This window comes from Canis lupus, chromosome 5 (genome assembly GCF_003254725.2).
Source record: "Canis lupus dingo isolate Sandy chromosome 5, ASM325472v2, whole genome shotgun sequence".
NCBI lineage: Eukaryota > Metazoa > Chordata > Mammalia > Carnivora > Canidae > Canis > Canis lupus.
Genome location: NC_064247.1, coordinates 14,133,102 through 14,139,174, shown reverse-complemented (window position 1 = coordinate 14,139,174; position 6,073 = coordinate 14,133,102). Strand labels below are relative to the sequence as shown.

Sequence of the window (6,073 nt, the reverse complement as noted above, 5' to 3'; positions counted from 1 at the left end):
GGCCAAGCCGTGGCCTTAGCTCCTCTCCCAGGCCGCCCTTGACCTTACCTCTAAGCACATATGGAGCACATTTCAGTTTGAATGAGCAACAAATGATGACTCTGTCTGGGGCACCGGCGTGTTTCTATAAATCTCTGGGGAGTCCAGTGCCACTCCCTTGCTCTGTAATCTCAGTCACTCCTTCTTCTCTGCTGCCTCTGCTAGGTCCAGGAGCCAGGCTTCAGGAGAAAATCCTCCTTGGCCTGGATACCCTCACCCACCGGCTCCACCCAGATATGCCCCCAGGCATGCCTCCGCCCCAGCCAGCCACACCAGCCCGTGGGAGCCACCTGCCACCCCTCCACTACTCTCACCAGGTCCTTGTAAACCCCTTTTCTCAAGGGCAGTGGGTGTCCTTGGGCCTCATGAGGTCTCTCCGGCAGCATGGGATGCCGTGACCCATCCCTCCACTTAAACCCTCTTTTTTCTCTTGACTCGCTCAATAAAGGTGTCTTTTGATTCTCTTCTTTCTTCTGTGGCCAGACTCTCTTCTTGATTGTACTGTCTGTGTCTCTAGGGCTTTCTGCACTCCCAGCATCAGATACCGCTTTATACCAATTTACTCACTCATTTGTTCATTTATTCACGTGGGAGATAACTATGCACAGGGCCTCTCCTAAGGCCCGGGGTGTGGTGGCGAACCCCAGCTCTCACAGAGCTTCATCAAGTGTGTGTGCACATGGGAGGAGTGTGGGAGGTGTGCAAGGAGCAAACTGATGAGCAAGAAAAACTGATAGGGAACAGTGTTAAAATGCAGCCGTGTGGGGCCCTGGGTGGTGCAGTCACTGGAGCGTCCAACTCTTCATTTCAGCTCAAGTCATGATCCCAGGGTTGTGAGACGGAGCCCTGCACTGGGCTCCATGCTGGGGGTCGAGTCTGCTTAAGAGTCTCTCTCCCTCTGCCTCCGCCGCCCGTCTCTCTAAAAAAAAAAAAAAAAAAAAAAAATTGCAGCAGGGTGCTGAGTAGCTACTGTCAGGGATGCTCAGGAGGCCTCTCCGCTGAGTGACACTTTCATGGAAAGCCACAGACAAGAAGGTGAGGGGCACCTGGGCAGCTCAGTGGTTGAGTGTCTGCCTTTGGCTCAGGGCACGATCCTGGGGTCCTGGGATCGAGTCCTGAATTGGGCTCCCCTTGGAGAGCCTGCATCTCCCTCTGCCTGTGTCTCTGCCTCTCTCTGTGTGTCTCTCATGAATAAATAAATAAAATCTTTCTTTTTTATGGTCAGGGGGCAGGAGGACATGAGGGTAGAGAAGAGCAAGCTCCAAGGCCCTGCGTGGGGAGCCGGGGAGGCTGCCGGAGGGGCAGGGGGCAGGCCAGAGAGGAGCAGAGCAAGGGGGATGAGGAGGCACTCACGCTGACCTTCCCAAGCCAGGCAAGGGGTTGGCATTTGGTTCTGAGGATGAGGAGGAGCCACTGGAGGGTTTGATGCTCTGTAGAAATGGGACCCGGTCACTGCGGGGAGGGCAGCGTGCTGTGGGAAGCGGGGAGCTGGCAAGGGTGGGAAGGAGGCAGTTAGGGCTGTCGCACTGTCCCTGGAGGGAGAGGGTAGGAGCTCTGAGCAGGTGGAGGGAACAGGGCCTGCCTGCTGGAGAGAGGGCCACGGGCTGGCCCGGAGGTGGTGAAGGAGGAGAAAGATTTGGGAATGCCTCTGGGGTTTGCCTTAAGCCAACGGACACAGGGCCAGGCCACACAGGAGCCCAGAGGCCGGAGGTGGAGGCAGGCTGTTTCGGGGTGGGGCAGGCGAGGGGAGCATGGCCTCTGTCCCTACCTTCACTCTAAAAACTGGACGCACCTCAAGCGCGTCGCCTCTTCCTTGCCATGCCCTCCGCGTTCTCTCACCCAGCCACCTCTTGAAGTGCGTTTTTCACAAGACCCTCAAGTTCAACATCCAACAGCTGAGCAGAAAATCAGTTCGGGACTCGCCCTCACTTCCTCCTTCTGATCCCCCTCTCCACACCCAGGAGTCCCTCGCTTCCCGTCATGTTGAGCACCTAGTGCTGCCGGGCTCCGAGCCCACTCCCACCCAGCCCCCTTCCACTCCGCAGCCTGAGGGGTCGCTTTTCTTCAGAGCACATGTCCGACCACGTTGTTTTCTTTCTCAAAGCTCATCGAGGACTCCCCTTGACCTTCAGGACAAGTCCAAGCTCGTCATCCCCCTTGCCCCACACCTGGTTCTCCATCCTCACCTCCCACCTCACTTAGGCTCACCAGGCTCCAGCCAAGCCCAGCTACCTACGCGAGCTCCTTCGAGCCTCTAGGACGTCCCCCAGAAGGAGTCCCCCTCAACTGTATGCCTCCCTCCCCTCCTCATCCTATTTGCCTTTCAAGAACGAGCTTAATCAGGACTCCTTCTTCCTGAAGCTTCCCTTCACCCTGGCCTAGGAAGGACCCAGGCCTGGGATATGCTGAATGTACCCCAGATCATGCTCGTGGAACATTCTGGAAGGGCTCTGGCTCCTATGTCGCCAACCTCAGGTAACGATGGAGATAGAAATCCCTTACTTCTCTTACTTCTCTTCAGCCTCCCCAGTCTGCCAGAGCCCACCGTTCAGCCAGCCAGTGAGTCCAATTCTGACTCCTAAGTATGTTCCAGGGAGCTTCTAATGCTTGGGCTCCCTCTTGTCCTCCCTGCCTCTCACCCCTCACCTGGTTACCTGTCTCTCACCCTTCAGCTTCAGCCCAAATGCCCCCAACCTGTCTCTTACCCTTCAGCTTCAGAGCTCAAATGCCCCCTCCTCCGGGAAGTCCTCCCTGACTTTCAGGTTAGGTCTCCTCTGGTTATACACTCCACAGCGCTGTATAATTCTCCGCCCTCACGCTTACCTGAGTGGACTGTAAATACACACTTCTCTGATTGTTTGCTCATGTCTGGCTGCACTAGGCTGTGAGCTTCGCCGAGTCCAGGCACTGCGAGTTTTTGGTCACCCTGTACTCCCCATGCCTGGCACAGTGCCTGGAGCACGGCAGGTGCTGAATAAATATTTGGTGAGTGAGTGGACAATCCGGAATTACAGATGAGGAAGGGCTTTGCAAACTGCAAGGTTCTCCCGGTGACTCCCCAGCTTTTGCAGCACTGGCCCCCCCATGGGGTTGCTTCTTAAATGTTGTGGGGATGGCAAAGGGGAGACGGCCTACCTTGGTGAGCATGTGTAATTTAGACCTGACCCTCAGTAAAGCTGATATCTTCCCCTCCCTTGCACGCACACAAACACACAAGTGCACGCATGCTCTCTCCATCACACCCAGGGGCATGGACTTGCTCTGGGTGTGTGTGGTGCCGTGTGGCGGTCTGTTCCGTGTGTACATGCCTGTTACTTTCTGCAGATGGCTCTCACGCCGGGTGCTCCCAGAGAGAGGGAACTGGTGCCTACAAGAGTCTCCGTAAGGCTGTGAGTCCTTAAAGGAGGTAGACACTGAATCTGTGACCAGCTAGGAAATTGCATTTAAAACCTTTTCCTCTGAAAGGCAGGCAGGGAGAGTAGGGATGGTACCGTGGGGAAGTGTTCGAGGACTGCTGTCTCCAGAGGGATGGCTCCAGCCCCCCGAATGGAGGAGGTGAATGCCCGCAGCGCTCCCTACCTTGTCTCTGTATGGGGCTGGGTGCTGGGGTCTCCTTCCTGAAGCCCTGGTTTTGGACGATCCCTCGACATTGTGGCTGCGCTTTCCTTTCGGAGCTAGAATTCTTCCAGCAGCCTCCCCGGCAGATTTCACACAGTCAAGCATCAGAAAGGGCCTTGAACACTGAGGTTGTTATCCAGCTCAGCTTGAACCCTTCCAGAGACAGGGAGCTCACTCCTTTGTGGGGCAGCCCCTCCCACTGGCGGCTCGGGATCATTTCTTTCTCTTCCGGAGCCAGCTGTGCCTCCTTGCCACCAGCACGTCGCTCTGAGAACCTGCATGACTCTCTCCCTCTTGGTGGAAGAAGAGGGTTAACCAGCAGGGTGGCCAGGGGCTGCAGGTCACAGGGGATGACATCCCTCTCTCGTCTCTCCACCCCGCAGCAGAGGCCTTCCTGCTGCGTGCTCCCCCCGGGCCCCAGGGTCCGTCACCCAGCTGTGACTTACCTAAATGTACGTCACTCAGGGGATGGGTACATTTGATTGCTGGGGAACGTGACTTTTTCTCCTAGGCTTTTCAAAAAGTTAAGTCATGATTGGTCTAAAAATAGCCTGTGGAAATCAGAAGAAACAAACACGCACACAAACGATACTAAAAATCCAGAGTACCTAATTATAGGAGAAAGGAAATGGCTTGGCAGTGATGTTTTCATAGTTTCTCTGAATCAAACATTGTGCAGGGAGAGTAAAAGACATGAAGCATTGTTAATAAATTTTCCTACCCAGAGCCTCTAACATCTTTCCGTCAAGCTATTTACAACCTCCATGGGCATTCCTGAGTGTGTGGTATTTACATTTGTTCCCCTTCTCTGCTTTTTCCTCAGGCAGCCTCTGCTTACCACCAAAAACCTCACAACGCGCATAATCAATCAGGCCACCTGTCACAGTTGCTCAGTCCAGGCACTGAGCAAGCACCTTGGGTGAAGAAAGCTCCATAGAAGACACTGAGCAAAAATGATGGACTGGTTGCTTCATGAGCCCATAGGAAAGAAAAAGAAGAAGAAGAAGAAGAAGAAGAAGAAGAAGAAGAAGAAGAAGAAGAAGAAGAAGAAGAAGAAGAAGAAGAAGAAGAAGAAGAAGAAGAAAGGAGAGATCACTAGGAATCATCCTGGGTTCACCAAGCACAAGTCCAGCCCAAACGACCTCCTTTCTCAGGCCGAGAGGTTTTCTGGATTGGTAGATATGTGGTGCGCTGAGGACGTCGCGTATGTGGATTTCAGCAAGGCGTTTTGTAAGGACTTTGATGTAATCCTCGGGGACAAGATGGAGAATCGTGGATTAGACAGTAATAGAGTTAGATGGATTAGCAGGCAAAGTGCAATGCGAGCCAACAGTGGGGGGGAGCTGCCAGGAGAGCTAATGCAATCTTGGGCTCTTTTAATCGGAGCCCAGAGCCCAGAAGAGGGGAGATCATGGCATGTCCCTCTGTGCTTGGCAGTGGCCACACCACATCTGGAGCATTGCATTTCATCCCAGGAGCCACAGTTGAGCAAGGACGTTGACAAATGGGATGGCATTTGGAGGAGGGGGGACTGGGACACCCCGGGGTCTGCATACCACACCACATGAGCAGTGGTTGAGGGAGCTGGGGACCTGAAACCTAGAAGAAGGAACATCTAAGTGGATCCTGACAGCTGTTTTCAAATATTTAAAGGTCTGCTGTGGAAGACAGAGTGGAAATAGTGGATGCAGTGTCAGAAACACAGCCCTTGACAGCAAGGTGGGTTTTTGGTTGGGTCGGCAGCACACCAGCAAGAAAGGCGGAGCTCCGGGCCCTGCAAGGGGGTTTCTGCCCTCAGCCACCCACATGGGTTTACTTCCTTGGAGCAAGACTGAAAGGTGGGGCCTGGCCGGTGTCTATAGCTCTTCATTTTTCTGGCTGACCAAAACTACACCAAGCCCTGTGCCGGGCCTGGCGGATGGATGGACACCGAGGTGCATAGGACATTGTCCTTGCCCTCGGGGGCTTATGTTCGAGTCAGAGAGATAAACACACAAACCACTTCTGTTCATACAAGGATTTCCCTGCAGAGTAGAGCAGCCTTCAGTTCAGCTGCAAACTAGCTGTGTGACCTGGGGCAGATCATTATACTTCTCTGGGCCTCAGGCGTCAAGTGGATTCTAGGGCTGGTCCCCTCCACCTTTGCATTGCGCACCAAGCAGCTGGCATATTTGTTTTAAAATGCAGCCTTCTTCCCCACTGCATCAGTGGTGCCGGGGCAGGGTGGCCAAGTGAGTCTAATGCTGGGGGCAATGGATCACTGACACAGAGTTAGGAAATCATGCAGCTTCTAAAAGAAGTGTCCGTCTTCCGCAGAGAGTGAGGGAAAGTGGGCTGGAGGGGAGGCCGGCCAGCGAGTGGGCTGTGGCTCGGAGCCGGGGAAGAAGGGATGCCAGCCAGGCTTAGGGCAGGGGGA

The 6,073-nt window shown here is 54.4% G+C and overlaps 1 long non-coding RNA gene across 1 annotated transcript; it reads right to left on the bottom strand.

Moving 5' to 3' along the window:
* Positions 1-597: 597 nt before the first annotated feature.
* Positions 598-4,108, bottom strand: LOC118354833 (uncharacterized). Its single transcript, XR_007410631.1, has 2 exons — positions 3,619-4,108; positions 598-958 (listed from the first exon to the last, which is right to left on the bottom strand). It is a non-coding gene; the product is annotated as an uncharacterized LOC118354833 (long non-coding RNA).
* Between the last annotated feature and the right edge of the window lie 1,965 nt (positions 4,109-6,073).